This window comes from Furipterus horrens, unplaced genomic scaffold (genome assembly GCF_987537825.1).
Source record: "Furipterus horrens unplaced genomic scaffold, mFurHor1.1.pri manual_scaffold_6, whole genome shotgun sequence".
NCBI classification, from domain to species: Eukaryota; Metazoa; Chordata; class Mammalia; order Chiroptera; family Furipteridae; genus Furipterus; species Furipterus horrens.
The window spans coordinates 46,340,917-46,361,907 of NW_028327176.1; positions in this window are offsets into that span (position 1 = coordinate 46,340,917).

Below are 20,991 nucleotides of genomic sequence, written 5' to 3' on the forward strand. Positions count from 1 at the left end.
GCACTTTCTGCCAGCTGGGTTGCTGACCTCTTTAAAAATGGCACTGTGCTTTCATTTTGTGGGCCAATTGGCAGCTGATCAGTACTGGCAACTCAGTGCCAAGATTCATGCTTTTTCTTTGTTATCACCTAAATATTCTGTTGAGTTGTTACATGGGGCCTTATAAGCAGATCATACTAGGAATTCTAGAGTGACTCTAGCATAAAAGAAAATATCTTGCATTTGATGAGTAGAGATCATGAAAAGTTTTTAAATTGCTCTCACCTACATATTTAGAAATTGAACTATGAAAAGACTTATTTCATTGGAGTCCAGAGACTTGGCCAAATAACTTGAGTTGTTTATTATTTAGGGTTGTATCATTTTATACCTACATGTCTCAGAGTGCTTATTATTTCTTTTTCAAAGTTTTGGGTTGAGTAAATATTTTCTTTCATATAAGAAAATAAACATCTCAAGAGCAAGGCATAACATCTTACAGTTTCTTTTCTTTTTCTGTAAAATTATGCAACCACGAATTCCGATGTACTTATATTAGCATAAAATTTGCATAAGTTTGACCACATGAACTAGACAGAGACTTGTACCAGTGATTCCAAAATATTCACCAGCTGATCAGGGTGTGGCCTACTGCTGCTTAAGAGCCAGAAGAATTGATACTAAAAATACATATTGCCAGGTATAAAGCCCAAGATATCCTAATATGTACCATCTGGGGTGTGGTAAGTGGGAACACCCAACACTTCCTCAATGGCTTTTCTTTATTTTACAATATTTTGTAATGTAGACCCTAGGTCAGTTGTTTATAGACTTTAATGTACATTGGAATTACTGAGGGAGCTTGTTCGATATGAAGGTCCACAGATCTCATCGCCAAAGGTTCTGATTCCCTGGAAATATTGTATATCCTGAGAAGCTGCACTTGAAAGATGTAGCCCAGTGGCCCTGATATAGGTGGTTTGTAGACCACAGTTTGGGAACACATTGGTGGTAGGAGATTAGAAAACAGGAGCCAGGTTTGTATGCTCTCAGGAGGCAGAGAGACATGGAGATTCACATTTTTAGGATAACTCAGTTAGGATTAAAATGAGAATGACAATAATAGAACTTTCATGAAAAGGTTTTTAGAGAAAATTAAATGAAGGAGTGCCTGGCACAGCTTGAGTATTGTATAATATAACTGAATCATTGCTGAACTCAAGATGTACTTCACTTTTTATTAGTGTTCTTTGCTTATTTTTGGTGAAAATTAATTCATAACAATGGCCTTGGTTCCTTGTTTGAGATCCTTTCTCACCATTCACATTTATTGTTTAAAAATGTAGTTACTGTGTAGTTGAAGACTTGAGAACCACAACATAAATTGAAATGAGGATGGGAGGGCATCAGCTAGGTTTCCTCATCAGCTAAATAATTCCTTTTCACCATCTGGTCTTTTAGTGCCAACAAAGAATTATCACATAAGTGATAGGAAATAGTTGAACTTAAGACCGTTAAATCCACAGATGCCATAAATTTGTATCATTATTTAGTTACACACACTGCTAGATTTTTTTAAAAAAAGAATCTATTGAGTTACATGGAGATGATAATGTACTTGAAGAATAGAACAAGTAAATGAGAATAATGTTAGGTCCTAAACTAATCTATTGAAGCATTGCAATGTTTGAAGGCTTCTAGTAGCACCCAGTAGAAATCTACCTTAGACCAGGCATGCCCAAACTTTTCTCAGTTTAGATGATATGGTCATCATATTTGAGCGTGACATAAAGTGGGAGGATTAGCAAATAGGTAAGATCATAGAATCTAGACTATCAATGATCTTAGAAGGCCAGATCCCGAGTTGAATGTTAAAAAAATTACACTTGGTAACAATAAAAGGAAAGTTCTACATTTAGATTACTAAACCAACCAACACATCAACTAACCAACAGATTATATGAGTATGGAGTGTGGAGGAGTGGCTTAACAGAAATTCTTGGCTCATTCATTTAGTCAATACTTATTGACCACTTTCTATGTGCTAGATACTTTTCTAGAAGTATGCTCTCCAATAAGGCAGGCAGAAGCTACATGGCTACTGACCATTTGAAATGTGGCTAGTAGGAATTGAGATGTTCTGAAAATATAAAATACATGTTGCATTTCAAATGCTTGATATGAAGAAAAGAATGCAAACTATTTCATTTATAATTTTATATTAATTACATGTTGAAATAGTGATATTTTGAATATATTTGACAAAATGAGTAATTATTGAAATTAATTTAGCCTGTTTTTCTTTACCTTTTGAAATGTGGCTACTAGGAAATTTAAAATTGTATATGTGGCTCACATAATATTTCTATTGGATACTACTGCTGTAAACACTGGGCATACATCATTGAATAAAACAGACAAGGCCTCTGCCTGCTTTTTTCAACCTATACTTACTGGACACCATTTTTTTGAGAGTTTATATTCAATAGGAGAAAGATAAAAATAACCATGTATATAAACAAGATATTTTTACATAGTGTGAAGTGCTGTGATGAAAATTCAAGAGCGATGTAATAATGGTTAGTGACAGGGCCAGTAACTTATATTGTGAGGTGGGGGAATGTCTCATTGTAGAGATGCCATTTTAGCTGAGACCCTGAGTTACCAGGGATGGGCTATACATAAAAGAAAACGTCAGAGGCTTACAATCATAGAAAGCACCAAGTACAAGGACTCTAAGGTGTGAATAAGTAGGGTATACCTGAGAAGCAGCGATAACTCTGGTGTCATAGGGGCTGATTTGGTGAGGGGAAGCAAGACCCAAAGAGTGTGTGGGCCTTGTGGTCCATGGTGAGGAGTTGACTTTTTATTTTAAGAGCACGGTGAAGCCTTTGGAGGAGGTGAGTGACATGATTGAAGGTAAGTTTTTATAGGATTATTCAACCTATTACTGCTAGTAATTTGGGGAAGAGGTGATGATAACCTGGAGCAGGATGACAATAGTGAAGTTGGAAAGTACCCCTTGAGTCAAGAGCTCTTTGGAAGGTAGGTCTGCTGAGCCTTATTGATAGATGATGTGGGGTGTGAGGAATCAAGGAATCAGGTGCCAACTTAGCATTTATTAAAGTATGGTGTCACCGTCAGAAACAAAGAAGAGCCACCCAACCCTGATGGTCAGTGTGATATGAGGCTGCTCTGACAGACCTTGGCATTCGAAGACAGTGTGAATGTTGCATGTTGTCTAGTGACTACTAAACAGTGGGTGAAGAATTGTGTTGTGCTCATGAAGGTGCATACTGACAGGTGGGAGAATGGGTAGGGGTGACCCCAATGGTGGAGACTTTATTTTATGCACATGAGCAATAGCTAAAGACATAGTAATCAAGGGAGTACACACTGTGATGAAGGACATCTGTGGGATTCTACACCTCATCTGTGGTGAGGACCGATAGAAGGAATAAGAAGGCAGATTTGATATTTTCCACATCTGTTCAAAAATGAATGGGCTGACTTCTAAAGATGTGATCTTTTAAGTCACAGGAGGTATTAAAGCAAGAACCAAATTAAAGGCTACAAACTGGAAGTCTGGGAGCTCTCCAATTAGCTCATGAATTATTTTCTTTGGCATTCATATTTTTTTTCTCCTTATATTTTGATCCAGTTACCAGCACTTTAAAAAATTAGCTTAAGAATTCTAGGATTTTTGTTTCTCTTTAGACAGAGCAGATATCTGACAGCATTAGACCCACATTCTTGGACGGCACAAACTGACAAGGTGTGAGAAGTGTCTGTACCTTATCAGAAGAGAAAAGCCTTCTCTGTTTTGTTTTGTTTTTGTCATTCCTACCTGGTCCTATTCAGGCCCTTAACTTGATTTTATGACCCCTAAAATCTTTAAGAGTGTCCCAGATGATATTCTGGTATCTCTGGGGCTTGGACTAGAAGGTCTCTCAGGTTGTTCATTGCCAGCATTGAGATTTGTAGCTTCCTTGATGAATACTCCCAGAGCTTAAGTTCTTTTTAAAAAATTAATTAATTAATTAATTTGTTTGTTTGTTTATTTTTAGAGAGAGGGGAGAGGAGAAAGAGAGGGAGAGAAACATCTCTGTCCGGTTGCCTCTCACTTGTGCCCCCAACTGGGGACCTGACGTGCAACCTAGTCATGTGACCTGACTGGGAATTGATCCAGCGACACTTGGCTCGCAGGCCGACGCTCAAACCACTGAGCCACAGCAGCCAGGGCATTTAAGTTCTTATTTATTCTAAGATTTTTCTCCTCAGTCTCTTCTGGAGTATTGTATGTTGTGGTATGTATGGTGGTTATGAGTGCAGGCTCCAAAATTAGGTCCATTCCAGTTCCAGTCTCATCACTAGACATAGTTACTATATATCTCTCTGGGCCATGTTATCCTCATCTGTAAAATTGACTTTAACATTTTAGTGCCTACCCCAGTGAGCTACTGTAACTATTAAATGACATAATGCATATAAAAGACTTAGCCCAAAGCCTGTCACACAGTTCTCGTTGGCAGCCGTCCGTCTCGAGAGACGATGGTGTAGCTTCTTAAGAGTCTATCTGCACCGCCGAGAATGACTGTGCAGTCCAACTCGGGAGTGACACGGTATCTGTCTCCTCCCGTGTTGAATCGACATCTTGCGATGACGCTGGAGTGTCCTCTCCAGTGAAGCTGAAGCTACAGAGCCTGGGCAGGGTGATATGGAGGGTCTGCTGTTGCCCATGCAGCAGACCCCCCCTCTCTTCGCAGCTGAAGGGTCCAAGGGAAAGACGGAGTCAATACAGCTTGGCTTCAGGTGCGCCGCAGGAGTTGCCGGTGTTGACTACAACGTCGAACCGCCTTAGGGACTCCGGCTCCGGATTTTCTGTCGGGGTTTACTCCCTTAGCCTTTCCCCTGAAGAGGTATGCCGCAAGGCAGCGGAGGTTTTTTGGAGTCAGAGTTTTCCTTCTCTGATGTGCCCTGACTGGAAGATCGAACCAGCGACACTTAGCTCGCAGGCCGACGCTCAATCCACTGAGCCAAACCAGCCAGGGTCATATATATATATACACACACACACTCTTTATATATATCTGTGTTGATTTAACTTTTACTATTGAGTAGTATTGAGCTCAGTGTACACAGTTCACATTTGTTAACTAAGATTTAAATAGCTCAGCTTTATCATGTTGAAAATATAGTCTTCTGCATTCAGTATGCAATCCTTACTATATTTTGAAATATTTCCTTGACTACAGCATTTCCTAAATATGTACACTGGTATCAATGTTTGACTGTGACATCACCATGGTTTTGTGCAGCTATTTTACTCTGGAGAAACATGGATAAGACTTGTTTTATCTCTCTTTTCCTTTTTTTAATTTAAAATTTAAAAACTGCCAAGCAAAAAACCATTTCTTAAGGAATGGAATATAGAATTTGCTTTTTCCTGCTACAAGCTGAAACACACAAATGTTATGGGGAAGAAAAAGTATACAGTGTCAATTTTATGTAGAAATATCTGTCTGCAGTATCAGAGAAGGCACTTCCTTAAAGTCAGTATAGGAATATATTTTCACAACTTAGCAATAAGCTGAATTTCTTTAAAGGGGCTTTTATTTTTTTCCTACTACTTCAATTATAAAATTGGATATGTAATCTCATAAAAAGGGGAAAAAAATCAATGACAGACAGAGTTGAAACATTTGATAAGAGAGTAATTTAAGGCTGGTCCAACAGAGACCATAGATCATTTATAGGACGAGAAATGTAAATGGCTAATAACACACAAAAAGTTCAGCTTCACTAATAAAGAATGAAAATTGAAATGAGATACTATTTCTGCTTATGAGCTTGTCAAAAATAAAGATATTCTTCAAAGTTGATAAGGATACAGTGAAATACATTTGCAGATACTGCTGTTTGGAATGTATATTGGCATAAGCATTATAGAAATCAATTTAGCAATATGTATTAAGAACTTAAAAGGAGTTTACATCCTTTTGAACTCAGTAATTTTCCTTTTATAAATCTATTATAAAATAAATTATTCAGAATTTTGTACTAATATGTATGTCCAAAGATGTTCATTGCATTGTTACTTATCATAGTAAAGTATTAAAAAGAACTTAAATGTTCAACGATAGGAAATTGATTAAGTAATTTATGGTGTATATTCCTTGTTACTGAAAGTGTGTTTCAAAGACCAACAGAATTGCCCCACCCCAGACACAATGAATACAGATCATCTAAATGCTCCAACAACTAGACTTTTTGAGGGCAAAGGTAACCATCAGTAGTTTTAAAAAGCTTGTAGATGATTCTAATTTATAATCAAATTTGAGAACTATAAATATAATATGCAATGCTACTGCCAACTTCTCTGTCTACTGCCTTCCATAGTACAAGTTAGTTTGCTGAATTACCCTTTGCCTTACATTGAACAATTGTATAATGCCACCCGTTTCCTCCCCACATAAGATTTGCAACAGAGAAATCACTGAGGACACTTTGTAGATTATCTCTAACAACCAGGAAGGATGTCATTGTTTCTTCTGAGAACACCGTCTAGCACATGAAGCTTAATGTGGATATTGTTGAAGGAATGTCCAAATGGGCAGTGATTCCTATGATTTGCATGTCTACTCTGACATTCTGTTTCTAAACTATTGTTAGAAAGAAATTTTTTTTAGGTTCTCCAAATCTGGACTTTACTGGGTTAGTCCTTTGTTTTTAGGTACGATTTTGACTATGTCAGGAAGGATTCTTGCAAGAAATAAATGGCACATTCAAACTAGGAGTTTGCAAAGTGAATTACAAAGTGTAAGCAGAATTAAAGTAAACAGGAAGCAGTGCGATCAGTACTCTGGGGAAGTAACAGGAGGGAGTGGTCACCACCTGGAGGTCTAAGAGGCAAGAGAAGAGCAGTACGGAAGGATAGACTGGCAGCTCCATGGAGAGGGCCGCCTGATGGGGGCTGAAGCCACCCCAGAATCACCTGCAGGAAAAATGGGGGGAGCAAACACTTCCCAGTGTCCTTCATGGGTAAAACCATCTGAAGTCCAGAGAGCTGAGGAGCCTCTGGTATACCATATATATATGATATATATAATATATATATAACATACTTATACATATATACAAGGTCTGTCCACAAGATATCCAGTCATGTAATATGAAAAAGAGAGACATTTCTCGAAGAAGATACAAGATACAAGAAACATTGTACATAAGACAATGACACCTCAGTCCCCTTTGGAGTAGGCACCTTGGAACTTCACACAGTTCTCACAGTCACCATCAACTGCCCTGTCGTATTTCCCTGAATCTCTTTGACAGTCTGAAATATTTTCCCTTTCAAAGGTGATTTTAGTTCTGGGAAAAGCCAGAAGTAGCAGTGTGCCAAATCTGGACTGTAGGAAGGCTGAGTCACCTGGGTGGTTTGATATTTCTCAAGAAAACTGCATGAGACATGATCATGAGCAGGCATATTGTCATGATGAAGCCCATAGTTGCAGCCTTCTGAATCATCCAAATAGTTTCTGTGGAGGAATGTTCAAGCCGAATGCAAAATCTGATGCAGATTTGTTGCTCTACTCACGCAGTCATTTTGAATGTGATGACCACACAGTACACAAGTTCACTGAACAGCATCTACTACCCCCACTGACTAGTACAGTGAAGTTGTCATTGTTCATGCATGTACATTCCAGTACACTCTCCTTGGCTGCCAGGTTACATCATTGTTGCTCAAACCATTCTCATATTAACACGGCTGGACTTTTTCTGGACAGATCTTGTATAACATATATACATACATATAACATATATATTTATTTATATATATGTCAGTCTCTTGGGGCACAGAGATGAGTGGGCAAGTGTAGAAAGGGAAGGGGCATATGGAATCACAGGGGAAGATACCCAGTACAGTGACAAATCCATGATAGCAAGAATAACATAAAAGCAGTTTTTGATTTTTAGTCTTCCTACCCTCAACCTCATTGGCAAAGTAGATGAATGAGTTTTCTGACAGCATCTCTGTCTTCATCTTAGAATCACAACACAGACCAAGGAGAAGAGACCAAGCAACATTATCCCCCTCCCCATGACTTCTCAAAACATTAACGTTTCACTTGGATAATATCTATACAAAATATTATAAACCATTTTGTGTAAGGACAACCACATATGGAGCTTTCACTTGCCAATGGATGTGGTTGTCTTTTTTGGCCATTTATACTTAAAGACATCCTCTGGGCATATACCACATAAATGACAGGCACTAAGAATGTAGAGCACCATTTTCCTCCTCCCTGGGAATGCTGCCTTTGGAAATAGAGTACACAGATCCTAGAACTTGTAGCTCATACTCTTGGGACATAGCCCTCATGTATTTTGTTGGTGGGTAGTCATGTTATGCCCAGAGTCTACATCCTCCTATTTTCAGCAATATTAGAAGTTGTGAGTGGGAGAAAGCAAGGAGAAGACCAGAAGGGTCTTTAACTACATAAAAAAGAATAAAGAAGCTGAAATGGAAGTCATTTCATAAAGGGACTCGTTTTATCCAGGGCATTAGGAGCTACGTGGGAATAAGTAGAGTCATTTAATGATCACAGTGTTGATGTTTAAACCTTTTCAAGAAAGCTGGGGACATCCCTACAGCTAACAATAGGCTGGGGTCCTGACCCAGGATCAGTGTGTCACAGGTGGCCAACTTAATACCTGGACCATACATAGTAGCCTGGAATGTGGATTAAAAAACTACAAAAAATTTGTGGTGGTTGAACTCTGCCTTACCTACATGTGGGGGAGTAGCCCATTGGAATAGAGGCAAGTGTCAATAAATTGCCATTTTTATGTATTTTATTTCCAGCATATCTCTTTTTAGACTTAAATACTATATTTTTAATTTCTTTTTAAAAAATATTGTTGTTCTATTACAATTGTCCCAATTTTTCCCCTGTTGCTCTCCACTGTCCTGCTCACCCCCATCCCACAGTCAATCCCTCCCCTGTTGTCTCTGTCCATGGGTCATTTATACATGTTCCTTGACTAGTCTCTTCCCCTTTTTCCTCCCTTCTGCCCCCAACCCCCCACCGCCTCTGGTCACTGTCAGTCTGTACCTCGTTTCCATGCCTATGGCTCTATTTTGCTCATTTGTTTGTTTTGTTCATTAGGTTCCTGTTACAGGTGAGATCCTATGGTATTTGTCTTTTGTTGCCTTACTTATTTCACTTAGCATAACATTCTCCAATTCCATCCATGCTGTTGCGAAAGGTAGGAGTTTTCTTTCTGCTTTTGTAGTATTTCATCGTATTTCCAGCACATCTTATACTTTAGATGAGTAGTGTTCTATGTGAACTTCTGCAAGTGGAACCAAAACTGTTCAACGAATAAGTGACTTTTAGTGCCTTATTTTCATCCAGAGCTTCATTTGAAACATCATCATTAGCTTTATGGTTTTAATTGTTTTGAAATTCCTTATTGTAACCCATGGCTTTATTGCATTAGTCCATTAACCTAGGTGCCACGGAGCATAGTTTTAGAGCCAATATTTATATCTGGACTAATTGCATGAATACTTTCAGTTTATGATGAGGTATTTTTCAGATCACCACAGGAAAAATAATCTGAAATCTTTCCAGACTTCAGGGTTTGGGATAATAAAAACAAACACACAACAAAACAAAATAAAAGGACCCTGAATATTATTCTGAATTTCTCTTGCTTTGAAATACCTACTACTTTATCAACAAGGAGTTGCAAAATAGTAATTCTCACAGTATGTGTTACTTACATGTGTTTTTCATTTGGAAGTACTGTGGGAAGCATTGGTCTGTGGACTCCCCAATCAAAACCAGGTGGTTAATGGTTACAAAATGGGGGACCATGAAGAGATTCCTGTCTTGCTCATTAGGACAAATGGAGATGGAGCATCCAGGCCACTGGCTGCGGGCTTAGAATCTCAGACAAACCAAGAATAACAAAGGCCCAGCTTCCTGTGGGGACCTTTCTTAACAACAGACATTAGAACAGCTGTTAATGCCCAGTTGACCAGGAGCGTTTCTTCCTGGAGTGGGAAAGTGACTGATGGAGACTCCAGCATGTTTAGATCGCACAGGGTGTTTTTCACTTTTACCGAAGGAAGGGACATTGAAGTTGGAATTGGGCTCTTTTTTGCCTCCCAGATGCTGAATAGCAGGGGTGTTTATAATGCCCATCAACCAGGCTTTCCTCTGCACCTGTTGGGGGACCAGCTGCAGAAAGCAGGTGTATCTGGGAACTGAGGATGGCTGACTATGGAGAATGCAGAGGGCTGCCAGATGTATTCCATGTAAACACCAGGCCAACAGTTGGGGGTCAAGACAGATGTGGATTTAATTAAAAATGATGTGCAACTTTCATTATTAATTTCAACCCACTGTGTGAATGTAATACACACACATTAAATATGTATTTCAGAACAACTCAGTGAAAAGTGTTGCAAGCATAAGATTTACTTTTTACAATTCCATGCACTTTATGTTTTGTGCATTGGTCCACACATTATTTATTACATTTCCATGTCCATGAAAATTTTTTTTTGCAAGCAAAAAGCTAAAATTCCTGTCTAATTGTGAATGTCACATAATACTAAGAGCACACAATTGTTCTTAGGCAGTTTCTGAAACCTGCATTTTTACCTGGATTAATTATATGGATCATCCAGTGTAGGATGGGCAACTTTTGTTTGTGCTGTAGATGGTGGACCCTCATGAAACTGACCAGTTTCCTAGTTTCTCTGTCAGAGTTGGGAGACAGCAATGCTTCATGAGAGGGGTGGAGCTCAGGGGGTTCACCTGGATTGCAGGATAGCAGCATAAGATGTATAGCCCAAGGAGAATTTTCTGTGGCCAGCTTTCAAATGTCTAGTGTGCTGTGGGTCTTCTCACTTGGCAGTCTGAAATTATGGGATGTTACCCATCATCCAAAAGAGCTGGAGGTGAGAATACCCTCTATCTTAGAACAACACCCTTTTTGGGCAGTTTGAGCAGCACTTAAAAAGGCCAAAGAAGATAGTTGCAAAATTTTGGTCTCAGAGTTAAGGGTAAAATCAGAAGTCCTAAGAGTATTGCCTGTTGGGGTCTTCAGAGGCTCTCCCACTTGCCTTAGAGTGTCACATTCTCCATATTCTTTAGAACATTGGTTTTTATTTGAGTGTCCCTTGAAACTGTAGGCAAAATGTTGTGTTTATGTGAATATGTGCATTTGCCTAAGTATATTTTATTGATTATGCTGTTACAGTTGTCCCAGTTTTTTCCTGTTGCTCCCCCTCTGCCCAATACCCCCCTTCCCTCCAGCATTCCCCCCACCCTTAGTTCATGTTCATGGGTCATGCATATAAATTCTTTGGCTTCACTCTTTCCTATACTATTCTTAACAGCCCCCTGTCTATTTTGTACTAACCAACTATGCTTCTTAGTCCCTGCACATATCCCCCTTTCTCTCCCTTCCCCCTCCCAGTTGATAATCTTCCAAATGATCCACATACATATGATTCTGTTCCTGTTCTGGCTGTTTTCTTAGTTGGATCTTGTTTTTATTTTTAAGATTCAGTTGTTGATAGTTGTGAGTTTGTTGTCATTTTGATCTTCTTTTTCTTAAGTAAGTCCCTTTGACATTTCATATAATAATGGCTTGGTGATGATGAACTCTTTTAGCTTTACCTTGTCTGGAAAGCACTTCATTTGCCCTTCCATTCCAAATGATAGCCTTACTGGATAGAGTAGTCCTGGTTGCAGGTTGCCTTTCATCACATTGAATACTATTTGCCAGTCCCTTCCTGCCTGCAAAGTGTCCTCTGAGAAATCAGCTGATAGTCCTATAGGCACCACCCTGTAGGCAACTCTCTGCCTCCTCTTGCTGGCCCCAGGATTCTGTCTTTATCTTTCACCTTTGGCATCTCAATAACGATGAGCTGTCGTGTGGTCCCCTCTGGGTCCAGCTTGCCCTCCATGTTTCCCAGACCTGTATGTCCATCTCCTTCACAAAATTTGGGAAGTTTTCCTCATTTTTTCAATATCTGTTTCCTCCTTCTGTACTAGTTGACTGTTTTTTTCTTCCTTATGTTCGAAATCATTGATTTGAACCCTGGTTTTCTTCCCTTCACCATTGGTTTTGTGTGGATTTTCCTTTGTTTCACTTAGCATAGTCTTCACTTTCTCTCTTATGTGTTTGCTGTACTCAAGCATATCTGTCAAGCCTGTGAACATCTTTATCACCAGGGTTTTGAATTCTGCATCTGTTAGGTTGTCTATCTCCTCAACTGTTAGGTTGGCTATCTCCTCGTCGCTTAGTTCTCGCACTGGAACCTTGATCTGTTCCCCCTTTTGGGCCATACTTCTCTGTCCCCTCATTCTGGCAGGCTCCTGTGTTTGTTTGCTTCCATGTCCCAGTTAGAACTGTCACTCCTCTTACGTTGTAAGGGGCGGAGCCTTAGGGATTCGTCAGTATAGGGCAACCTGTTTCACCACGTATGTGGGGGAGGTGTCTGAGTGGGAACAATGCCGCCTGCTCAGCACTTGCCCCTTCCATACTGGACTGGCGCCCCTCTAACTGTTGCCCTGGTCTTTGCTCCCAGAGCGGGTGGGTCTGAGGATGTTCTAGGACTGTGGGGGCCCTTTAAATAAGTGGACTCTGCTGAGAGACTGGCAGTTTCTGCCTTCGTTCCAACCCCGAGTGGTTTGCACAGTCAGAAGCAATGAGGCTTGATTTACTTTGGTGCTAGGACTGTGAGCTTTGAGGTCTGGCCACGAGCTGGGAATGCTCCCCAAGTTTCCCTCCTGACTTTTAAACGTGTGACTGCACTTTCCACCGGCCTGCCGCTGCCGCTGCTGCTCCTGCCAGCACACCACGTCCTCTCCGCCCCAACTCCACTGCTCCTACCTGTCTGGATGAATATTTCTTCTTTATATCCTTGTCTGCTGTACTTCCATGCAGTTTGATTTTCTGGAACCTCTGGTAGTTTCCAGCTTTGAGGCAGTTGTATTCCTTCACAGTTCTGGAGGGAGACACAGCGTGTCTGTTTATGCCTCCATCTTGGCTGGAAGTCTTAAGATTCTCTCTTTATCTTTAACCTTTGACATTTTATTTATGATGTGTCTTGGTATAGTCCTCTTTGGGTCCAACTTGTTTGGGACTCTGTGTTTTCTGGACTTGTATGTCTATTTCCTTCACCAAATTAGGGAAGTTTTTCTTCATTATTTTTTCACCTAAGTTTTCAATTTCTTGCTCTTCCTCATCTCCTTATGGAACCCCTATGATTTGTATGTTTGTATGTTTGAAGTTGTCCCAGAAGTTCCTAATCCTCTCTTCATTTCTTTTTTTAAAGTTCTTGTTTCTTCTTTCTTTTGTTCCAAATCATTGATTTGAATCCTGGCTTTCTTCCCTTCACTGTTGGTTCCCTGTATATTTTTCTTTATTTCACTTTTTATAACCTCTGCTTCTGCCTTTATTTCATAGCTATACTCAGTCATTTCTCTGAGTATCCTGATTACCAGTATTTTTAACTCTGCTTCTGAGAGGTTGGCTATCTCCATTTCATTTAGTTCTGTTTTTGGTGTTTGTTCTGTTCTCTCATTTGGGCCAAATATGTGCATTTTTCTTGGTGGTTGTTAGTATGTTATTTTTTTCAGATTCTCAAAGCTCCTAAAAGCTTGCAACCTAAGGAGAGTAGTGCTTCTTAGGTGAGACTTCTTTTCTCTAAAAATTTCTTCGTAACAAGAAATAATGATAATAGCAGCAGTGATAATAATAGTTAATACTTATGGCATTTATTACACTTCAGGCATTGTGCTGAGCACTCTACATATGTTTGTTCATTTAATAAGGTGTCTTTAATTGTCAAAGACAAAGCAGAGTATTGGGCCACAATGACTAATTACTCTTCCACAAAGGGATTCAATTCCTCTAGCATAATATTCAAGGGCATTCATTTTCTGGCCTTGAATGCCAGTTCTTTTCAATATTTATTTACCCAATGTATAGTTTCCTATGCTGGATAACAAATTACCACAAACTTAGCAGCTTAAACACACTCACTTTACTATTTCATAGTTTCTGTGGCCCAGGAGTTCAGACAAGGTTTATCTACCTTATTGAGGTTTAGTAGGCTGAAATTCAAGTGTTGGTGGGGGCTGTGGTCTAATCTGAGGCCTTATTGGGGAAAGGTCTATTTACATGCTCTCTCTGTTGGGAGAATTCATCTTCCCTTTTTCTTGCTGGCTGTTGGCTAGAGGATGCTGTTCAGCTCTTAGAGGCTGCCCACTACATGACCTTCTCATAATATAGCAGTTTACTTCTTCAAAGCCAGCTAGGAGCCTCTCTCTCCTGTCTATGAAGATGAAGTCTAATAAGTATAACATAATATCATGGGAGTAATAGCCTGTGACATAATATGACCTAATCAAGGGAGTGACATCCTGTCACTTGTGACATGGTTTATTGGTTAGATGCAAGTCACAATTTACACCCAAACTCAAGTAGAGAGGATTATACGTGGTATGATTCGTTGGGGGGGGGGTCACTTTTGAATATGTTGGCCACACCCAACACTATGTGCTGGTGACTAGTTTTAGCTAGTTGTTTGAAATATGCATCAGGGAACATCATTTTCCATTTCAACATTTTGCTTCCAGTTTGTAGGGAGCACTGTGTACTCCCCAGATGTGCTTTGCATGCCCATGCTGCTGAGCCGTTGCTCTCAGCTGTGCTCCCAGCTGGGAGTGCCCTCCCATGTCCTTTCCATCTGTTATAATCACTGTCAGACTGAAAGGCTCAGCTCGAATATTATTACTTTTCCCAGACCTTCCCCAATCCCTCCATCATAGTGAGTGGCATGGGAGCACTTGGTTGTACCTTCCGATAGCAAGCATGTAATATAGTTACTTGTGTAAATATCTAGATTCTTTAAAATAGGAACCATATCTTACATATTGATTTTTTTTTGGCAGAGCTTATCATTTTTACATGGGAAGTACTAAATAAATGTTTTTTTAATAAATTTCTCCAAAACAATGGACCCAACTTTTAAATTTATCCCTTTTTTTTTTGGGGGGGGGGGGAATGAAAATAATCAACATCCTTAGCACTGGTTTGGGCCTCTTCCTTTAAAATGGGGACAGAAAAGTTGCCTCAAGCTTTTCCCTTCTCTCTTCCCTTGAGCCCCAATGAACTATAACAAGTAACCCGGTAGGATCCACTCAGGGCCTTGTTAGCCCGGCTTGAAAAGATCCAAAGGTGGAACTACTGAGGAACCCAATTTGATGGTGTTCTGCTTCGTAGTGAGATTTGATGCCCCACTTGCCCTGTGTTTCCTTCCTGCCATTTTGATGCCTAAAGCAGAACTTACGCTGACCAATCACTCCTGGTCCTGCTGAAAAAGCAGCCAGACTGCATGGCAGGCAGGCTTTCTAGCCATTAAAAGGGTTTCTGGTGGGGCCTGGCATCCCAGTAGCAGTTTAGGTTCTTTTGTTCTGATTGAAATTGCATTTTATTCTCCCTAATTACTGACTGGATGTTACAAATGGCTTGGCCTTTATTTCTTTAGCTCAGGCTAAGGTAATAAACAGCTTCATCATACAACCAACTTAAATAAATGTGTCTATTTTTGGAGGTGCTGTTGGCATGACATCAATAAAGTGTAATCTGAATGGTATTTTCTGATGCAATGTTGCATTTCTATCTCCTTACCCTGAGGCTGATTACCTCCTAGAGTAAGATAAAAAACTTAAAGAGCAGAGGAAAGGGAAATTCAAGTAAAGCAAGAAATATTCCTGACATTGGACTCTGCAAAGGCAAAGGGGCTAGCATTGATTTCTTACATTTAATATGATAGTAAAGTGAGCCAGATACTGCAGAGATGGAAAAGAAAAAAATCCATGCTAGCATAATGGTCCTTTATGGATAATATGGATGTGATACAGTTATCGTCCATTGCGGGAAAGCATCGCTGGTGGTCCTTAGAGTTGTTTTGTCTCCCCACCTCCCCCAGTACACCTGTGCAAGTCCCTTCCTGAATCCCCCATGAATAAAATAAAGCACTAGTATCTAAACAGTCATTTTTACAAATCAGCAGCAGCCAAATGTAGAATTCTAGATTCATCCAGTGACTAAAGCTTTAATGAGGTGGCTGTAGGAGATGGTCATGCTCCAAGAGAATGGAAGACAGAATTGGTCCTAATATGAGCATGGCTGCTTGGCCACCTAAGATGTTGCTTAGGGATGGCGATGGCTGCTCTGTCATTTGGGAAGTCTTGAGAGCAAGTGGGACTGCAGAGAAGTTTCAAGCTGGGTCTGAGGTAAATCACTTGTTCAATGTTAAGAGAATGACAATGGAGAAACCAAAGGAATGTGTAGCCTGTGAAGTTAAGGGTTAGCTGTTCAGTGTCAGGGAATAGATGGGGATGGAGCGCTTTTCTAGGTATCTTGCTCTCGTTTCCCCATGACATAGAATTTTTTAAAGCTCCTGGGATTATAGTCATAAATTAATAACTAAGGACTGGGTAGGGTTATTTTGAGGAGGAGTGGGGAGAATAGCTTTAACTTTAAGTAAGGAATCACCATGAGTTTTAATAGTTAATTCTTATTTTAAAAATTTCCCAAGATCTGTGCATGTGTGTGTTTTTATCAGAAGTGGTTGTGAACACCCAGTTAAATGGGGAGGGCCAGAGGATTGGAATAGACTGAGACCGAGCACTTGTTTCTGATGTTTGTGTGCAGGCCTTATCACTCTCCAGTCAACCTCCAAGTATTCACAGAACACCAGTCTGCTGGGCTAGACCTACATTCCAGAATGATCTATACTCTCTCCATCTGTTTTGACCCTGAAAAAAATCCACCTCATCTCCACCTCTGAAGTGTCAGCATAATAACTCCTAGATGATGGCAGGAATGTCCGTTACTCCCAAGTTATGGCTTACAATGGTTTTAAGGATTAAATGAGGTAATAGATATAAAGCCCTTAGTTATTTTCATTGCTATTTATTTAAAAATTATTGGTAATGGGCCAACTCCCTGCATGAATCTGACATTAATTTTTATCTTTTTCATCTTCTAACTTGTTTATTATAGAGTAAGGCTTTTTTTTCCAGTATAAAAATGAGTGATGGTATATTTTTTCTGTTTGATTAAATGTTTTTTTAAAATAAAAATAATCTTTTTTTGCATTATACTGGGATATTAAAATGACTTGGCCCAAAAGTTTGAGTTTTAAGTATGTATTTGTGTCCTAATGGTGAGAGGAAAATATTCTAAAAATAAATAGGTCTGGTAGTGCTAGGGTAGTGGTTCTCAACCAGGGGTGATTTTTGCTCCACAGGTTACATTTGACAATATCTGGAGACAGTTTTGATTGTCATAACTTGTGGGAGGCTCCTACTGGCATCTTAAAGTAGAGGCCACTGATGCTGCTAAATATTCTACATTGTAGAGAATGGTCCCTATATTTACTTTTAAATTCAAGGACTGCCATACAAATTACCATAAATTTAGTGGCCTAAAATGACAAAAATTTATCTTACAGTTCTGTAGGTCAGATGTCTGACATGCCCACAGGGCTAAAATCAAGGTGTTAGTGGGGCTCCATTCCTTTCTGGTTGCTTTCAGAGAGAATTCATTCCCTTGCCTTTTACAGCTTTTAGAGACTGCCTGCATTCCTTGGCTTGTGGCTCCTTTCCCATATTCAGAACCAGCAATGATGGGTCACATCCCTCTCATGTTTTGAATCTCTCTTCTTTCATCATCAGATCTTTTTGACCAATCGTTTTGCCTCCTTCTTTCACTTTTAAGGACCCCAGTGATTACATTGGGCCCAACAAGATAATCCAGGATAATATCCCTATTTTAAGGTCTGCTGATTAGAAAACTTAATTTTATCTGTAAACTTGAATTTCCTTCTGTCATGTAATGTAACATATTCATAGATTCCAGGGATATGGATGTGAACATCTTTGTGAGGTCATTATTCTGCCTATTGCATACAGTCCCCACAAGAGGAAATGATCCATCTTCATATGTCAGTAGTGATGAGGTTAAGAAAGTCTGTCCTAGAGAAAGCTTCCTAGTCCTAGGAGTCGGTGCTTCACTTCAATGTGGATAAAAGAAAAAGATATGCTACCTTTAAACTGACTCACTTAAAGTATTAACATCACAGCACATTTAACAATTTAAACAATTTGCATTAAAAGGCACTGCTGGGTAAGATTGCTTGTCCACTGCTGGCCAAGATATGATGATAACTTGATTTACCCAGTGGGGAAGTGAAAATCCTCCTATTAAATAAATGAAGCGGCAGCTTCTGTTAACAAACATACGAAACAGAATATTCATCTTTTCTTCAATGGGAATAACACACTACAAATGTGAAGCTTTCTTCACATTGTTTGTTTATAGAAGATTCATCTCCACTGAGGCCTTATGTTAAATTTGTTCTCTGATGTTATCATTTCCAGGATGCATACGGCCACTGGAGTACGTTCTTATGATCTTACCATTTATTTACCTTCATACAAAACTCCAATTACTGTCAGAGATGCTTCTTGTTAAATATGGTAAGATCTTCAGCTTCTGAAAGTGTGAATATGTATTTGATTCTCTGGGGCCAGGCTCAGATGCAAGTTATGGAATCAGAGTTCTGGGGATGTGGGTGCAAATTCATTAAATATCTAAAGATTACAGTGGAGAAGTCTAGGCTTTAGAGGAAAGGTTGGAATTTTGGGAGAGAGGATTGTACAGCAAGAGACTATGCAGTTGCTTTATCTTCCACCAAAGCCTCTTCTCTTGGTCTTGCGTGGCATGTGTGTGTCTGTGAGTCATGCACACTCATGCCTGCTTCTTCACTGCAACCATTACTCTGCTTTTGTGTTGTTTTCTAGTATCTTTTGACACCTAAAGTGACTCTTTTGGAGTATTTGAAATCATGAATCTGAATATAGCACAACTTCCAGTGGCATCAGGAGAGAACTTTCTCCAGGTAGAATGTTAGAATTCTCCTGATTATTCAGACTGTCATATTTAGTTACTGGCTTTCTTTGGGTAATCCAACTGTATTTTATTCATGGGCTATTCTAAAAGTACAATCAAAGGACGCCTACTGGCTACAAGCGACTTTGCTCATGTCTAATAGGGCTCCAAAGAATGGTTTGAATTTAGTGCAGATGGGGGAAAATATGTGCTGTCATCAAGAGCCTATCACACTTTCAACTTAAAAAATATCTTGACTGGAGTCTGGCCAGTGCACGTCTGAGGTGAACGCTTTAGTGAGGATGAATGTATTGGGTCAGATAAAGTAAGTACCAAAGCAGGCTTTAAGGAGACTGTAAATTGAACAGAATGGAGTACCATTATTTTTGGCTTGATAAGTAGACAAATGTTACTCTGCTTCTCTTGTCTTCCATTTTTTTGAGTTGCATTTGGTCTCCATTTTAGGGTTATATATGTGTTTTATTTCTGGGAGCCACAGAGGCCTGCTTTGGGGAAGCACTGAAGTTCTGTGGTCCTGAATTTGAAAAATAAATGATTGCATCATTGTTGTTGCTGTGTTGGGGAATTTTCCGGAAAAACATTTCCCTTCCTTCCCAAAAATCTGTTCTTTGCCTAGGCCTGGGAGAATGATCATTTTCTAGGTATAAAGCACATGCCTATAGCAACTCAGTTTACTTTATAACCCTAGAGCATACAAACTGATTTGGAAAGCCAGTTAAGCTCTGCCTTTGCCTTCCATCTTATGGCTGCATAAGCTGTCTTACCATTCTTCTCCGGTATGGAGAAGACGAAAGCAATGCACTTTTAGTTGTGAGAGGTAGTGTGCTTGCAGTCTTGTTTGAATAACTTACCTTTTATATGATAGTAATTAGCACAAAGGATTGTAATATGTCCAAACCTCAAAGACCTTCCAAGACTTAAATAAAAAGTGGCAGAAAAGACTTGCAAAAATGAAGAAACCATTGTGCGACATAGTGTGCCCACTTCAAATTTGAGCACCATCAGAAGGCCCTAGAGCGTTCATTAAAACACAGATCACTGGACCCCACCCATAGTGTTTCTGATTCAGTAGATCTGGGGGGAGGTCCTAGACTTTGCATTTCTCACATATGCCCAGGGGATGCAGCTGCTGGTCCCAGGTCACACTTGCAGGACCATTGGCGTTGGGAGCAGTGGACCTATGATTTTGAAACTTGCACCCCCATTCTCAATTCTAGATCTTGGTCCCACTGAGATCTACCAAGTCACAGTTTGTATTTTAAACTTGCATATTAAATTTGAGAGGCACTGACTTAACTTCACTGCTCCTGATTTCTCTCATCTGTAAAATGGGAATAATGGGAATAATGGGAATAATACTTCTTCCCTAGGGATGCTGTGAAGTGAAATGTATTTCACAGGGTTAGCACTAGTGCTTGGCACAGAGTACGCCCACAGTAAATGTTACTCGTTATAATTATTAAGCCAATTCATGATGAAAAGCAAGTCGTTTCTTTCCTTACAGAAACTTATTTTTTAAAGGTTAAAATAATTTGTTTCTGCCTTTTTCTTCCACTTTTTTTCTTCTGTGAGATTCTATTTTTTTTTTTTTTTTTGGAAGTACGAATGGTAAGTGACAGTGGCAGGTTGAAGGACAAATAGATTTTCTGTTTTATTTATTCCCATACTTATGCCTTGACCAAGGTATCTTCTATTACCTTAAGGCAAATTATGAAAGCAAAGTTAGTACTGTATGAAGTAAGTATATCCAGCACTGTTTAAAGGGCTAGTCAGATTTCAATAGGGTATGAACACTGAAAAAAGTTGGAAAGCAACCTTAGACTTTCCCACTTCCTTTGTTTACCTTCCTTTTTCCATTCCTTCCAATACAATTATGAATTTATCTTCATGAATCCCATCTCCCCACCCCATATTCTCCTAGAATCTGACTTGAAGCAGCAGAAGCCCTAGGCAGCTCGGAGTCTTGAGTGTCACCTCTGGATCTGTAATTAG